Genomic DNA, 20550 nt, shown 5'->3' on the forward strand with positions numbered 1-20550 from the left:
CTCAAATTTATTTTGTTATATTTATTCCCACCCTTGATTGGTTTGTATTATATTATTAACATGATTTATATATTTATTTCAGTTACCAACCAATAATAAGGATATTCTCCTAAGTGGCTTTGTTCCTGCACATCTTCTGGAAAAGTCAGATCTTCAATCAAGTTTTTCATATCTTCAACAGTTTTCCAGTTGTGTTTCTAACCTTCTAGACAAGTTGGATATTTCATCACGGAAGATTCTTCTCTTCAAACTTCTACTCTTCATGATTTTCGGTTTCCTGTTGGTTTGGAGTTATTCCTTCATAATGGATTTTTTGTTTCCTTCTTCAGTTTCAAAGAAAGAGGATGTATTGCTGTATTGTGGACAGTTTATAGGTCTTATTAGCAATTTGATTGGTTATGTCATTTTAGTTTAATCAGTTCTCTATTCTGATTGGTCACTGATATATTATTTGTTTTTTACTGTCTACTTTTTAAATTTGACAGTTTGTTGTATTTTCATCTATACTTTGAATAACTGCATTTAAGTAGTAAAGAGAGAGAATGCAAAATAATCGTCTCTGTGTCTTTAATAAAATCTAGATTATACCTTCATAACTTAGGATAATCCCAATTATACCTACAGATATAAGATACAGACACATGTATATGTACACAATGTGATACAGTAATGAGATCTGATTATACCTAAAGATATAAGATACAGACACATGTATATGTGCACAATGTGATACAGTAATGAGATGATTATACCTACAGATATAAGATACAGACACATGTATATGTGCACAATGTGATACAGTAATGAGATGATTATACCTACAGATATAAGATACAGATACATGTATATGTGCACAATGTGATACAGTAATGAGATCTGATTATACCTACAGATATAAGATACAGACACATGTATATGTACACAATGTGATACAGTAATGAGATCTGATTATACCTACAGATATAAGATACAGACACATGTATATGTACACAGTGTGATAAAGTAATGAGATCTGATTATACCTACAGCTATAAGATAGACACATGTATATGTACACAATGTGATACAGTAATGAGATCTGATTATACCTACAGATATAAGATAAAGACACATGTATATGTACATAATGCGATACAGTAATGAGATCTGATTATACCTACATATATAAGATACAGACACATGTATATGTGCACAATGTGATACAGTAATGAGATCTGATTATACCTACAGATATAAGATACAGACACATGTATATGTGCACAATGTGATACAGTAATGAGATCTGATTATACCTACAGATATAAGATACAGACACATGTATATGTACACAATGTGATAAAATAATGAGATCTGATTATACCTACAGATATAAGATACAGACACATGTATGTGTACACAGTGTGATAAAGTAATGAGATCTGATTATACCTACAGATATAAGATACAGACACATGTATATGTACACAGTGTGATACAGTAATGAGATCTGATTATACCTACAGATATAAGATAAAGACACATGTATATGTACACAATGTGATAAAGTAATGAGATCTGATTATACCTACAGATATAAGATACAGTCACATGTATATGTACAGTGTGATACAGTAATGAGATCTGATTATACCTACAGATATAAGATAAAGACACATGTATATGTACACAATGTGATACAGTAATGAGATCTGATTATACCTACAGATATAAGATAAAGACACATGTATATGTACACAGTGTGATACAGTAATGAGATCTGATTATACCTACAGATATAAGATACAGACACATGTATATGTACACAATGTGATACAGTAATGAGATCTGATTATACCTACAGATATAAGATACAGACACATGTATATGTACATAATGTGATACAGTAATGAGATCTGATTATACCTACAGATATAAGATACAGACACATGTATATGTACACAGTGTGATAAAGTAATGAGATCTGATTATACCTACAGATATAAGATAAAGACACATGTATATGTACACAGTGTGATACAGTAATGAGATCTGATTATATCTACAGATATAAGATAAAGACACATGTATATGTACACAATGTGATACAGTAATGAGATCTGATTATACCTACAGATATAAGATAAAGACACATGTATATGTACACAGTGTGATACAGTAATGAGATCTGATTATACCTACAGATATAAGATACAGACACATGTATATTTACACAATGTGATAAAGTAATGAGATCTGATTATACCTACAGATATAAGATAAAGACATGTATATGTACACAATGTGATACAGTAATGAGATCTGATTATACCTACAGATATAAGATACAGACACACGTATATGTACACAATGTGATACAGTAATGAGATCTGATTATACCTACAGATATAAGATACAGACACATGTATATGTACACATTGTGATACAGTAATAAGATCTGATTATACCTACAGATATAATATAAAGACACATGTATATGTACACAGTGTGATACAGTAATAAGATCTGATTATACCTACAGATATAAGATAAAGACACATGTATATGTACACAATGTGATACAGTAATGAGATCAGATTATACCTACAGATATAAGATACAGACACATGTATATGTACACAGTGTGATAAAGTAATGAGATCTGATTATACCTACAGATATAAGATAAAGACACATGTATATGTACACAATGTGATACAGTAATGAGATCTGATTATACCTACAGATATAAGATACAGACTCATGTATATGTACAAAGTGTGATACAGTAATGAGATCTGATTATACCTACACATATAAGATAAAGACACATGTATATGTACACAGTGTGATACAGTAATGAGATCTGATTATACCTACAGATATAAGATAAAGACACATGTATATGTACACAGTATGATAAAGTAAAGAGATCTGATTATACCTACAGATATAAGATACAGACACATATATATGTACACAATGTGATACAGTAATGAGATCTGATTATACCTACAGATATAATATACAGACACATGTATATGTACAGTGTGATACAGTAATGAGATCTGATTATACCTACAGATATAATATACAGACACATGTATATGTACACAATGTGATAAAGTAATGAGATCTGATTATACCTACAGATATAAGATAAAGACACATGTATATGTGCACAATGTGATACAGTAATGAGATCTGATTATACCTACAGATATAAGATAAAGACACATGTATATGTACACAATGTGATACAGTAATGAGATCTGATTATACCTACAGATATAAGATAAAGACACATGTATATGTGCACAATGTGATACAGTAATGAGATCTGATTATACCTACAGATATAAGATACAGACACATGTATATGTACACAATGTGATAAAGTAATGAGATCTGATTATACCTACAGATATAATATACAGACACATGTATATGTGCACAGTGTGATACAGTAATGAGATCTGATTATACCTACAGATATAAGATACAGACACATGTATATGTACACAATGTGATAAAGTAATGAGATCTGATTATACCTACAGATATAAGCTAAAGACACATGTATATGTACACAATGTGTTACAGTAATGAGATCTGATTATACCTACAGATATAAGATAAAGACACATGTATATGTACACAATGTGTTACAGTAATGAGATCTGATTATACCTACAGATATAAGATAAAGACACATGTATATGTACACAATGTGATACAGTAATGAGATCTGATTATACCTACAGATATAAGATAAAGACACATGTATATGTGCACAATGTGATACAGTAATGAGATCTGATTATACCTACAGATATAAGATACAGACACATGTATATGTACAGTGTGATACAGTAATGAGATCTGATTATACCTACAGATATAAGATACAGACACATGTATATGTACACAGTGTGATACAGTAATGAGATCTGATTATACCTACAGATATAATATACAGACACATGTATATGTGCACAATGTGATACAGTAATGAGATCTGATTATACCTACAAGCTCAACCTATTTTATTAGGCTGTGGCTTCAAAACACAAAATCAGAGCTTTAATATACAGAAATAAATCTTAAAAAGCTAATTTTCATACATTTTCTTACTCTGCAGTTGGTAAAAAAGCAATTGTAAACACATTAAGGGAAAAACTATTTTACAGTATACTGTCCCTTTAATGTGAACAAGCGCCAGAATTGGCAGAGTTCCAAATTACATGAACACTGCAAGGATACTAATGTAATGTTTTTAGCAACTAGCTAACACGGGCTGTGTAATTTATAATTTTTATAAGCACTCTAGGGGCATGCTATAATTATAACTGGTATATAGCTCTCATATGGGCTCTCATATGGGCTGAATATCAGCCCTCTAAGTGAATTATAATCAATCCGCTTTACTGGTTGCGTTTTTCATGTTAAATTAGGGTCTATGAGTGGGATCAGTCAAGCAGTTTAATGTCTGTATAAGTTTACACCAAGCACCACAAACTCCCCTATGTTTCATTTACATGTATTCTCCTATTAAGGACACTTACCATCTATAAATAAACTAGTGGATAGTTTAAACGCGCCAACTATCGCACTATTTATAATTAGATTATTTTATCATCAGTTATTACAAGCAAATATACATGAACACATTAGTGTGATATGTATTGCTTAACAAATTATTTTACATAAATTACTGATTGAAGTATTAATCACTACAATAGTCTTGATACAGGCAGTGTAACTGTCAATTGAGTACCAAGTACTTTCTCTCAGTACAGCTAGTTTGATCTATTAGCTCACTTATAGTTACTGATTACTCGATTACCAACTCTACATACAGTGACAAATGTTAAGAGTTATTTACTAAGGTGAATTATGTAAACTGACTATCCACATACCAGAGGGGAATCTTTTATCATTTATATAAGCCTAAGTGTACTTGACAACCATTTTTGGTGTTAACTCTATTACAGTGAAATCGACAAATTATAAGCAGTTAAATTTATGCTATAACATAATCACTTTTAAAATATCATAATTTTACTTCATTGCAGCACTTTACCTATGCATTTAAAATATGTTATTATTATCACGCACTTTGTTCGTGATTAATATACCATATTAACTATGATACATAAGGAATGAATGAGTGCTGCTGTTATAGAGATTATATACTTCCTTAACTGACCCTAATTTAAATTAAATATTGACATCTAATCTAAGCCTTTGGCTTCCTAATCTGCCATCAGACAATACTATAATAATTGGTTCAAGTTTATATTATCCAGTCTTTGTACTGGGAACACTAGACCAGCATTTTAGTTTTAACTAACCCACCACTAGATTTAGAGTTCTGCGGCCAAAGGGGTGCGTTAGCTACGCATGCTTTTTTTCGCCCGCACCTTTTAAATACCGCTGGTATTTAGAGTTCACAGAAGGGCTGCGTTAGGCTCTAAAAAGGGAGCGTAGAGCATAATTTACCACCACTGCAACTCTCAATACCAGCGGTGCTTACGGACGCGGCCAGCTTCAAAAACGTGCTCGTGCATGATATCCCCATAGGAAACAATGGGGCCATTTGAGCTGAAAAAAAACCTAACACCTGCAAAAAAAGCAGCGTTCAGCTCCTAATGCAGCCCCATTTCCTATGGGGAAACACTTCCTAAGTCTGCACCTATCACCATAACATGAACCCCCGAGTCTAAACACCCCTAACCTTACACTTATTAACCCCTAATCTGCCGCCCCCGCTATCGCTGACCCCTGCATATTTTTTTAACCCCTAATCTGCCGCTCCGTACACCGCCACCTACACTACACTTATTAACCCCTAATCTGCCGACCGGACCTCACCGCTAGTCTATTAAATTTATTAAACCCTAAAGCTTAGTCTAACCCTAACCCTAACACCCCCCTAAGTTAAATATATTTTTTATCTAACGAAATAAATTATTTCTTATTAAATAAATTATTCCTATTTAAAGCTAAATACTTACCTGTAAAATAAACCCTAATATAGCTACAATATAAATTATAATTATATTGTAGCTATTTTAGGATTAATATTTATTTTACAGGCAACTTTGTATTTATTTTAACTAGGTACAATAGCTATTAAAAAGTTATTTACTATTTAATAGCTACCTAGTTAAAATAATTACAAAATTACCTGTAAAATAAATCCTAACCTAAGTTACAATTAAACCTAACACTACACTATCAATAAATTAATTAAATAAAATACCTACAATTATCTACAATTAAACCTAACACTACACTATCAATAAATTAATTATATACAAATACCTACAAATAAATACAATTAAATAAACTAACTAAAGTACAAAAAATAAAAAAAGAACTAAGTTACAAAAAATAAAAAAATAATTTACAAACATTAGAAAAAGATTACAACAATTTTAAGCTAATTACACCTACTCTAAGCCCCCTAATAAAGTAACAAGCCCCCCAAAATAAAAAAATGCCCTACCCTATTCTAAAATAAAAATAGAAAAGCTCTTTCACCTTACCAGCCCTTAAAAGGGCCTTTTGCGGGGCATGTCCATCATCGGGCTGAAGAGGTCCATCATTGGGCTGAAGAGGTCCATCATCGGGCTGAAGAAATCGATCATCCGGCTGAAGAGGTCCATCATCCGGCTGAAGAGATCCATTATCGGGCTAAAGAGATCCATCATCAGGCTGAAGAGATCCATCATCCAGCTGAAGAGGTCCATCATCGGGCTGAAGAGATCCATCATCCGGCTAAAGTCTTCTATCAAGCGGCATCTTCAATCTTCTTTCTTCCGGATCCATCTTCATCCCGCCAACGCGGAACATCCTTCTTCACCGACGACTAGATAACGAATGACGGTTCCTTTAAATGATGTCATCCAAGATGGTGTCCCTCGAATTCCGATTGGCTGATAGGATTCTATCAGCCAATCGGAATTAAGGTAGGAAAATTCTGATTGGCTGATGGAATCAGCCAATCAGATTCAAGTTCAATCCGATTGGCTGATCCAATCAGCCAATCAGATTGAGCTTGCATTCTATTGGCTGATCGCAACAGCCAATAGAATGCGAGCTCAATCTGATTGGCTGATTCCATCAGCCAATCAGAATTTTCCTACCTTAATTCCGATTGGCTGATAGAATCCTATCAGCCAATCGGAATTCGAGGGACACCATTTTGGATGACGTCATTTAAAGGAACCGTCATTCGTCGTCTAGTCGTCGGTGAAGAAGGATGTTCCGTGTCGGTGGGATGAAGATGGATCCGGAAGAAAGAAGATTGAAGATGCCGCTTGATAGAAGACTTCAGCCGGATGATGGATCTCTTCAGCCCGATGATGGACCTCTTCAGCCGGATGATGGATCTCTTCAGCTCTATGATGGACCTCTTCAGCCCGATGATGGACCTCTTCAGCCCGATGATGGACTTCTTCAGCCCCCGCTTGGGCTTGGATGAAGACTTCGGAGGCTCCTCTGGACGGATCGATGATAAGGTAGGGAGATCTTCAGGGGCTTAGTGTTAGGTTTATTTAAGGGGGGTTTGGGTTAGATTATGGGTATGTGGGTGGTGGGTTGTAATGTTGGGGGGGGGTATTGTATGTTTTTTTTACAGGCAAAAGAGCTGAATTCTTTGGGGCATGCCCCGCAAAAGGCCCTTTTAAGGGCTGGTAAGGTAAAAGAGATTTTCTATTTGTATTTTAGAATAGGGTAGGGCATTTTTTTATTTTGGGGGGCTTTGTTATTTTATTAGGGGGCTTAGAGTAGGTGTAATTAGCTTAAAATTGTTGTAATCTTTTTTTAATGTTTGTAAATATTTTTTTTATTTTTTGTACTTTAGTTAGTTTATTTAATTGTATTTAATTGTAGGTATTTTATGTAATTAATTTATTGATAGTGTAGTGTTAGGTTTAATTGTAACTTAGGTTAGGATTTATTTTACAGGTAATTTTGTAATTATTTTAACTAGGTAGCTATTAAATAGTTATTAACTATTTAATAGCTATTGTACCTGGTTAAAATAAATACAAAGTTGCCTGTAAAATAAATATTAATCCTAAAATAGCTATAATTTAATTATTATTTATATTGTAGCTATATTAGGGTTTATTTTACAGGTAAGTATTTAGCTTTAATTAGGATTAATTTATTTAATAAGAGTTAATTTATTTCGTTAGATAAAAATTATATTTAACGTAGGGGGGTGTTAGTGTTAGGGTTAGACTTAGCTTTAGGGGTTAATAAATTTAATAGAGTAGCGGTGAGGTCTGGTCAGCAGATTAGGGGTTAATACTTGAAGTTAGGTGTCTGTGATGTTAGGGAGGGCAGATTAGGGGTTAATACTATTTATTATAGGGTTATTGAGGCGGGAGTGAGGCGGTTTAGGGCTTAATAACTTTATTATAGTAGCGGTGAGGTCCGTTCGGCAGATTAGGGGTTAATAATTGTAGGTAGGTGGCGGCGACGTTGGGGGGGGCAGATTAGGGGTTAATAAATATAATATAGGGGTCGGCGGTGTTAGGGGCAGCAGATTAGGGGTACATAGGGATAATGTAGGTTGCGGCGGTATGCGGTCGGCAGATTAGGGGTTAAAAAATTTTATTAGAGTGGCGGCGATGTGGGGGACCTCGGTTTAGGGGTACATAGGTAGTTTATGGGTGTTAGTGTACTTTAGAGCACAGTAGTTAAGAGCTTTATGAACCGGCGTTAGCCCATAAAGCTCTTAACTCCTGGCTTTCTGCTGCGGCTGGAGTTTTGTCGTTAGATTTCTAACGCTCACTTCAGCCAAGACTCTAAATACCCAAAGATCCCATTGAAAAGATAGGATACGCAATTGGCGTAGGGGGATCTGCGGTATGGAAAAGTCGCGGCTGGAAAGTGAGCGTTAGACCCTTTCCTGACTGACTCTAAATACCAGCAGATGGCCAAAACCAGCGTTAGGAGCCTCTAACGCTGGTTTTGATGGCTAACACAGAACTCTAAATCTAGGCGCCAGATTTTAAATATTTCTAATAAAGATTTATGTTTTAATTATGTGTGTTTCTTTTCCTACTCCAGTAAATTGGGGGTCATCTGAGTGCTTACCAAGTATATTTTTTCTGTTAGTTTCTTTAGCTAACTTATTTATAATGTAACTTTTGTTGATACATGGCACCTAACCACATACAACTGTAAAATATTAAGGCCATTGCACGTTATTACAGAACGATGAAAGACCCAACGTTAAATCCAAGAGTGGTGCCATCAATTCTATCTAAATTTCAACAATATTATACATTATCAAGAGCACTAGACAACAGCACTATTACCTGTCATGTAGTGCTACAGATACTACCTAGGTATCTCTATAACACACAATATTATACATTAGCAAGAGCACTAGATAACTGCACTATTACCTGTCATGTAGTGCTACAGATACTACCTAGGTATCTCTATAACACACAATATTATACATTAGCAAGAGCCTTAGATAACAGCACTATTCCCTGTCATGTAGTGCTACAGATAGTACCTAGGTATCTCTATAACACAATATTATACATTAGCAAGAGCACTAGATAACAGCACTTTTTCCTGTCATGTAGTGCTACAGATACTACCTAGGTATCTCTATAACACAAAATTATACATTATCAAGAGCACTAGATAACAGCACTATTACCTGTCATGTAGTGCTACAGATACTGCCTAGGTATCTCTATAACACACAATATTATACGTTAGCAAGAGCACTAGATAACAGCACTATTACCTGTCATGTAGTGCTACAGATACTATCTAGGTATCTCTATAACACACAGTATTATACATTGGCAAGAGCACTAGATAACAGCACTATTACCTGTCATGTAGTGCTACAGATACTACCTAGGTATCTCTATAACACACAATATTATACATTAGCAAGAGCACTAGATAACAGCACTTTTTCCTGTCATGTAGTGCTACAGATACTACCTAGGTATCTCTATAACACAAAATTATACATTAGCAAGAGGACTAGATAACAGCACTATTACCTGTCATGTAGTGCTACAGATACTACCTAGGTATCTCTATAACACAGTATTATACATTAGCAAGAGCACTAGATAACAGCACTATTACCTGTCATGTAGTGCTACAGATACTACCTAGGTATCTCTATAACAAACAATATTATACATTAGCAAGAGCACTAGATAACAGCACTATTACCTGTCATGTAGTGCTACAGATACTACCTAGGTATCTCTATAACACACAATATTATACATTAGCAAGATCACTAGATAACAGCACTATTGCCTGTCATGTAGTGCTACAGATACTACCTAGGTATCTCTATAACACACAATATTATACATTAGCAAGAGCACTAGATAACAGCACTATTACCTGTCATGTAGTTCTACAGATACTTTCTAGGTATCTCTATAACACACAGTATTATACATTGGCAAGAGCACTAGATAACAGCACTATTACCTGTCATGTAGTGCTACAGATACTACCTAGGTATCTCTATAACACACAATATTATACATTAGCAAGAGCACTAGATAACAGCACTTTTCCCTGTCATGTAGTGCTATAGATACTACCTAGGTATCTCTATAACACAAAATTATACATTAGCAAGAGCACTAGATAACAGCACTATTACCTGTCATGTAGTGCTACAGATACTACCTAGGTATCTCTATAACACACAATATTATACATTAGCAAGAACACTAGATAACAGCACTATTACCTGTCATGTAGTGCTACAGATGCTACCTAGGTAACTCTATAACACATTATTATACATTAACAAGAGCACTAGACAATAGGACTATTACTTTTCATGTAGTGCTACAGATACTACCTAGGTATCTCTATAACATAATATTATACATTAGCAAGAGCACTAGATAACAGCACTATTACCTGCCATGTAGTGCTACAGATACTACCTAGGTATCTCTATAACACACAATATTATACATTAGCAAGAGCAATAGATAACAGCACTATTACCTGTCATGTAGTGCTACAGATACTACCTAGGTATCTCTATAACACACAATATTATACATTAACAAGAGCACTAGATAACAGCACTATTACCTGTCATGTAGTGCTACAGATACTACCTAGGTATCTCTATAACACAATATTATACATTAGCAAGAGCACTAGATAACAGCACTATTACCTGTCATGTAGTGCTACAGATACTACCTAGGTATCTCTATAACACACAATATTATACATTAGCAAGAGCACTAGATAACAGCACTATTACCTGTCATGTAGTGCTACAGATACTACCTAGGTATCTCTATAACACACAATATTATACATTAGCAAGAGCACTAGATAACAGCACTATTACCTGTCATGTAGTGCTACAGATACTACCTAGGTATCTCTATAACACACAATATTATACATTAGCAAGAGCACTAGATAACAGCACTATTACCTGTCATGTAGTGCTACAGATACTACCTAGGTATCTCTATAACACACAATATTATACATTAGCAAGAGCACTAGATAACAGCACTATTACCTGTCATGTAGTGCTACAGATACTACCTAGGTATCTCTATAACACATAATATTATACATTAGCAAGAGCACTAGATAACAGCACTATTACCTGTCATGAAGTGTTACAGATACTACCTAGGTATCTCTATAACACACAATATTATACATTAGCAAGAGCACTAGATAACTGCACTATTACCTGTCATGTAGTGCTACAGATACTACCTAGGTCTCTCTATAACACAATATTATACATTAGCAAGAGCACTAGATAACAGCACTATTATCTGTCATGTAGTGCTACAGATACTACCTAGGTATCTCTATAACACACAATATTATACATTAGCAAGAGCACTAGATAACAGCACTATTATCTGTCATGTAGTGCTACAGATGCTACCTAGGTATATCTATAACACACGATATTATACATTAGCAAGAGCACTAGATAACAGCACTATTACCTGTCATGTAGTGCTACAGATACTATCTAGGTATCTATAACACACAATATTATACATTAGCAAGAGCACTAGATAACAGCACTATTACCTGTCATGTAGTGCTACAGATGGTACCTAGGTATCTCTATAACACACAATATTATACATTAGCAAGAGCACTAGATAACTGCACTATTACCTGTCATGTAGTGCTACAGATACTACCTAGGTATCTCTATAACACACAATATTATACAATAGCAAGAACACTAGATAACAGCACTCTTACCTGTCATGTAGTGCTACAGATACTACCTAGGTATCTCTATAACATAATATTATACATTAGCAAGAGGACTAGCTAACAACACTATTACCTGTCATGTAGTGCTACAGATACTACCTAGGTATCTCTATAACACACAATATTATACATTAGCAAGAGCACTAGATAATAGCACTATTACCTGTCATGTAGTGCTACAGATACTACCTAGGTATCTCTATAAAACAATATTATACAATAGCAAGAACACTAGATAACAGCACTCTTACCTGTCATGTAGTGCTACAGATACTACCTAGGTATCTCTATAACACAATATTATACATTAACAAGAGCACTAGATAACAGCACTATTACCTGTCATGTAGTGCTACAGATACTATCTAGGTATCTATAACACACAATATTATACATTAGCAAGAGCACTAGATAACAGCACTATTACCTGTCATGTAGTGCTACAGATACTACCTAGGTATCTCTATAACACAATATTATACATTAGCAAGAGCACTAGATAGCAGCACTATTACCTGTCATGTAGTGCTACAGATACTACCTAGGTATCTCTATAACACACAATATTATACATTAGCAAGAGCACTAGATAACAGCACTATTACCTGTCATGTAGTGCTACAGATACTACCTAGGTATCTCTATAACACACAATATTATACATTAGCAAGAGCACTAGATAACAGCAGTATTACCTGTCATGTAGTGCTACAGATACTACCTAGGTATCTCTATAATACAATATTATACATTAGCAAGAGCACTAGATAACAGCACTATTACCTGTCATGTAGTGCTACAGATACTACATAGGTATCTCTATAACACACAATATTATACATTAGCAAGAGCACTAGATAACAGCACTATTACCTGTCATGTAGTGCTACAGATACTACCTAGGTATCTCTATAACATAATATTATACATTAGCAAGAGCACTAGATAACAGCACTATTACCTTTCATGTAGTGCTACAGATACTACCTAGGTATCTCTATAACACACAATATTATACATTAGCAAGAGCACTAGATAACAACACTATTACCTGTCCTGTTTTGCTACAGATACTACCTAGGTATCTCTATAACACACAATATTATACATTAACAAGAGCACTAGATAACAGCACTATTACCTGTCATGTAGTGCTACAGATACTACCTAGGTATCTCTATAACACACAATATTATACATTAACAAGAGCACTAGATAACAGCACTATTACCTGTCATGTAGTGCTACAGATACTACCTAGGTATCTCTATAACACACAATATTATACATTAACAAGAGCACTAGATAACAGCACTATTACCTGTCATGTAGTGCTACAGATACTACCTAGGTATCTAAATAACATACAATATTATATATTAGCAAACAAAAATAAATCTCAGCACTCCCTTCAACCCAGAAAATATATGTTTGTGCACAATATTCTAGTAGCTCCCTCAAAGTAAGACTCTTCTTGTTAATAACACTTAAAATAACACTACAATAAATACTCCTAAAACATTCACTAGAAATAATTTAAATTACTATTTAAAATCCCATAAAAAGTGTCATAAAATATATTACCATATACAAAAAATTATAATTTCCACTGAATGAATGTTGTAAAAAACTGGTACTTGTTAATAAAAGTTCACAAGAAGTCTTTCCTCTGTCTATAGCTTTGTTTTGGTTCAGGCTGCTCAGTGTGTGGTCCGGATCTCCTGGTCCTGGCAAAGAGAAGGTCACTGAAAAATACAAAAACACAAAGCGCCCACCGATTCAAAGTAGCTTTATCAACAATTTATTTGATCACCTAAAATAAAAATTTCACACAAGATAGCAGTGTAAAACAAGCCCTTCATATATATGACAGCCGTAGTCCATTAGTCCTTTTAATGTGTCTTAGCCTGCAAGTCTTGGATCCCTTCACTGTATGTTTCACTGCTGTAGCTGTTTGCTTTCTTTCAGCAGCACTTTCTGTTGTTTACCGCTGGCGGTTTCATAAAACCGGGGTTCAGACTTCAGCTGGCTTTGGTCACTTCGGCAGATTCACCGGCTGTCCCTTAGTTACCCATGGCATTTCCTTTGCATTCGTGCAAACTTCTTCAGGGGTATTAAATTGCTGATCACAGCACTATTACCTGTCATGTAGTGCTACAGATACTACCTAGGTATCTCTATAATACAATATTATACATTATCAAGAGCACTAGATAACAGCACTATTACCTGTCATGTAGTGCTACAGATACTACCTAGGTATCTCTATAACACACAATATTATATATTAGCAAGAGCACTAGAAAACAGCACTATTACCTGTCATGTAGTGGTACAGATACTACCTAGGTATATCTATAACACACAATATTATACATTAGCAAGAGCACTAGATAACAGCACTATTACCTGTCATGTAGTGCTACAGATACTACCTAGGTATCTCTATAACACACAATATTATACATTAGCAAGAGCACTAGATAACAGCACTATTACCTGTCATGTAGTGCTACAGATACTATCTAGGTATCTCTATAACACAGTATTATACATTAGCAAGAGCACTGGATAACAGCACTAATACCTGTCATGTAGTGCTACAGATACTACCTAGGTATCTCTATAACACACAATATTATACATCAGCAAGAACACTAGATAACAGCACTATTACCTGTCATGTAGTACTACAGATACTACCTAGGTATCTCTATAACACAAAATATTATACATTAGCAAGAGCACTAGATAACAGTACTATTACTTGTTATGTAGTGCTACAGACACTACCTAGGTATCTCTATAACACATAATAATATACATTAGCAAGAGCCTTAGATAACAGCACTATTCCCTGTCATGTAGTGCTACAGATACTACCTAGGTATCTCTATAACACATATTATACATTAGCAAGAGCACTAGATAACAGCACTATTACCTGTCATGTAGTGCTACAGATACTACCTAGGTATCTCTATAACACAATATTATACATTAGCAAGAGCACTAGATAACAGCACTATTACCTGTCATGTAGTGCTACAGATACTACCTAGGTATCTCTATAGCACAATATTATACATTAGCAAGAGCACTAGATAACAGCAGTATTACCTGTCATGTAGTGCTACAGATACTACCTAGGTATCTCTATAATACAATATTATACATTATCAAGAGCACTAGATAACAGCACTATTACCTGTCATGTAGTGTTACAGATACTACCTAGGTATCTCTATAACACAATATTATACATTAGCAAGAGCACTAGATAACAGCAGTATTACCTGTCATGTAGTGCTACAGATACTACCTAGGTATCTCTATAATACAATATTATACATTATCAAGAGCACTAGATAACAGCACTATTACCTGTCATGTAGTGCTACAGATACTACCTAGGTATCTCTATAACACAATATTATACATTAGCAAGAGCACTAGATAACAGCACTATTACCAGTCATGTAATGCTACAGATACTACCTAGGTATCTCTATAACACACAATATTATACATTAGCAAGAGCCTTAGATAACAGCACTATTCCCTGTCATGTAGTGCTACAGATACTACCTAGGTATCTCTATAATACAATATTATACATTATCAAGAGCACTAGATAACAGCACTATTACCTGTCATGTAGTGCTACAGATACTACCTAGGTATCTCTATAACACAATATTATACATTAGCAAGAGCACTAGATAACAGCACTATTACCAGTCATGTAATGCTACAGATACTACCTAGGTATCTCTATAACACACAATATTATACATTAGCAAGAGCCTTAGATAACAGCACTATTCCCTGTCATGTAGTGCTACAGATACTACCTAGGTATCTCTATAACACACACTATTATACATTAGCAAGAGCACTAGATAACAGCACTATTCCCTGTCATGTAGTGCTACAGATAGTACCTAGGTATCTCTATAGCACAATAATATACATTAGGAAGAGCACTAGATAACAGCACTATTACCTGTCCTGTAGTGCTACAGATACTACCTAGGTATCTCTATAACACACAATATTATACATTAGTAAGAGCACTAGATAACAGCACTATTACCTGTCATGTAGTGCTACAGATACTACCTAGGTATCTCTATAACACATAATATTATACATTAGCAAGAGCACTAGATAACAGCACTATTACCTGTCATGTAGTGCTACAGATACTACCTAGGTATCTCTATAACACAATATTATACATTAGCAAGAGCACTAGATAACAGCACTATTACCTGTCATGTAGTGCTTCAGATACTACCTAGGTATCTCTATAACACACAATATTATACATTAGTAAGAGCACTAGATAACAGCACTATTACCTGTCATGTAGTGCTACAGATACTACCTAGGTATCTCTATAACACAATATTATACATTAGCAAGACCACTAGATAACAGCACTATTACTTGTCATGTAGTGCTACAGATACTACCTAGGTATCTCTATAACACACAATATTATACATTAGCAAGACCACTAGATAACAGCACTATTACTTGTCATGTAGTGCTACAGATACTACCTAGGTATCTCTATAACACACAATATTATACATTAGCAAGAGTACTAGATAACAGCACTATTACCTGTCATGTAGTGCTACAGATACTACCTAGGTATCTCTATAACACACAATATTATACATTAGCAAGATCACTAGATAACAGCACTATTACCTGTCATGTAGTGCTACAGATACTACCTAGGTATCTCTATAACACACAATATTATACATTAGCAAGAGTACTAGATAACAGCACTATTACCTGTCATGTAGTGCTACAGACACTACCTAGGTATCTCTATAACACACAATATTATACATTAGCAAGATCACTAGATAACAGCACTATTACCTGTCATGTAGTGCTACAGATACTACCTAGGTATCTCTATAACACACAATATTATACATTAGTAAGAGCACAAGATAACAGCACTATTACCTGTCATGTAGTGCTACAGATACTACCTAGGTATCTCTATAACACACAATATTATACATTAGCAAGAGCACTAGATAACAGCACTATTACCTGTCATGTAGTGCTACAGATACTACCTAGGTATCTCTATAACACAATATTATACATTAGCAAGAGCACTAGATAACAGCACTATTACCTGTCATGTAGTGCTTCAGATACTACCTAGGTATCTCTATAACACACAATATTATACATTAGTAAGAGCACTAGATAACAGCACTATTACCTGTCATGTAGTGCTACAGATACTACCTAGGTATCTCTATAACACAATATTATACATTAGCAAGACCACTAGATAACAGCACTATTACTTGTCATGTAGTGCTACAGATACTACCTAGGTATCTCTATAACACACAATATTATACATTAGCAAGACCACTAGATAACAGCACTATTACTTGTCATGTAGTGCTACAGATACTACCTAGGTATCTCTATAACACACAATATTATACATTAGCAAGAGTACTAGATAACAGCACTATTACCTGTCATGTAGTGCTACAGATACTACCTAGGTATCTCTATAACACACAATATTATACATTAGCAAGATCACTAGATAACAGCACTATTACCTGTCATGTAGTGCTACAGATACTACCTAGGTATCTCTATAACACACAATATTATACATTAGCAAGAGTACTAGATAACAGCACTATTACCTGTCATGTAGTGCTACAGACACTACCTAGGTATCTCTATAACACACAATATTATACATTAGCAAGATCACTAGATAACAGCACTATTACCTGTCATGTAGTGCTACAGATACTACCTAGGTATCTCTATAACACACAATATTATACATTAGTAAGAGCACAAGATAACAGCACTATTACCTGTCATGTAGTGCTACAGATACTACCTAGGTATCTCTATAACACAATATTATACATTAGCAAGAGCACTAGATAACAGCACTATTACCTGTCATGTAGTGCTACAGATACTACCTAGGTATCTCTATAACACAATATTATACATTAGCAAGAGCACTAGATAACAGCACTATTACCTGTCATGTAGCGCTACAGATACTACCTAGGTATCTCTATAACACACAATATTATACATTAGCAAGAGCACTAGATAACAGCACTATTACCTGTCATGTAGTGCTACAGATACTACCTAGGTATCTCTATAACATAAGTAATGTTAAACCAAGTGTTATAAGTCAGTTGCGCCTAAAAAAACAACATTTACATATAATACCTCTAACAGTATAATGTGCAAAAAGAAAGAAAGTGTAAAAACACAATAATATGTGACCCACACACTAAATAGAGTGTGGTGACTCTCACAAATTTGATACAACAATCAAACAAAAAACCTGGTGTGTGAACACAAAAGTCCAAAGTTCAAATGTTGAAGGTGTGGCGGCAAAAACTTCTTCCAAAAGTTGAAGGCAATTCAAACGAAGCAAATCTGTATGGAACACAAAAGAAAAGAAGGCGCCAACATAGTGTGAATCTGTATTGAAAGTTGTTCACTCCCCACACGTAAATTGTACTTACAAGAAGTAAGGCACTTGAGAAGTGCTACAACGGCATTCTGGAGCATTAACAGCTGTCCAGGTAGCTGCTCTCTCGTAGTGAAAGTGTAATCCTTGATGCTGTATACGATCTGCAAATGTCTTGCAGCTATGACCCCTTAGCAGGCTACTTTCTCACGTAGTATTTGATCTTGGGAGAAAAGCCCAAACCAGGTGGGCTAGCAGCTAAGTCCGGATAAAAAATCTCACAAGTATAAAATATCACTCCAGCCGTGATAAAGATATAGTTAAAAACAAATGTTTATTTAGTAAACATGTAATCACAACGCGTTTCCCGGTCTACCTTGACCGCTTCCTCAGGTGAATATACTATATCTAAAGTACACAGCTTATATTCGCTTTACTCGGCGTCCAAGCCTAAACAAAGCACATGCGTGAAGGAGTGTGCAATACCCAAAATCAAAGAAGGTGTGTATCTACGCCTTAGTGATTGGTTGTCGACCATAATATCGGAACCAACCAAAACGGGATATAGTAACACACCTCGATATATCAAGTCGTTACTCTGTCTACTAGTCAATGCCGATAGGACAATGCAATGACACCAGTCACGTGATACACTGTATTAAATAAAAGTATCAAATCAATGATATATATTAGAGTATTGCCTGTTAAAAGGTAACAAAAAAACAATAGATACTGGCAGCGGCAATGCGAAAAAAGAATCATATATGCGTATGTACAACCCCAAATTGGGATGCTTCTCCTTCATGCATTTACAAGAAGATAGCAACGCTATGGCATATATCAGCTCAACTATCAAATTTCACTATGTAAAAAAATATATATAATAAATATAAAATATATATATAAAATATAATACCCATAGTGTATAAAGTATAAAATCTAAAATAACTTCTGTATTGAATGTTTAATAATAAAAATGTAAATAATATATTAACATAGAAGTAAACTATACTAAACGGGTTAGGTATTAGCATCTATGTCAGGCTCTAACGAACCATGATGTCCCACAACTGGTCCTCCTCATATAAAGATATCAAAATCTGATTCCACTTATTGACAGCCCAAAGGTAAAATGTTACTCAAATACCTAGGCAAAGATACCCCGAATGTACCAACCCCTCCCACTATGATGAAGATGAAACAAAAATAAAAAATAACTGCTAACTAATAAACTATTGGACTAGAACCTAATTAAATGCCGCCATGTCTAGATTCTCACTTAGACCATATGGATTCAAAGTTTTTAATTTCCAGATCCAGTATGTCTCCCTTTGTCTCAGGTCAATTAATCTATTTCTGCCCCATTTAGAAGTGATTTGTTCAATAGGAAAAATACTATACAGATCTGTCTGCCCATCATGACAACATACTCCATGTCTAGAGACACTGTGTTTAATACAGGATTTTCTTACATTTCTCATGTGTTCCCCCCATCTTTTTTTCAGGGGTCTAGAAGTTCTCCCTATATACTGCAGGCCACATTTGCACTCCAGTAAATATATTACGAAAGAGGAATCACATGAAAAAAGAGTCTTTATCTCAAATTCCTCCTTTGTAGAAAAAGACCTGAATCTCAACTTTTTCCCCTTCGTGAATTCACACAACCCACAGTTCGCTCTGTTGCATTTATAGAACCCTTTCTTATTAGACAGCCAATCTTTCGTCTTCTGTTCTTTATTTTTTCCAAATTTCCTCATCAC

Source organism: Bombina bombina, chromosome 2, assembly GCF_027579735.1.
Source record: "Bombina bombina isolate aBomBom1 chromosome 2, aBomBom1.pri, whole genome shotgun sequence".
NCBI classification, from domain to species: Eukaryota; Metazoa; Chordata; class Amphibia; order Anura; family Bombinatoridae; genus Bombina; species Bombina bombina.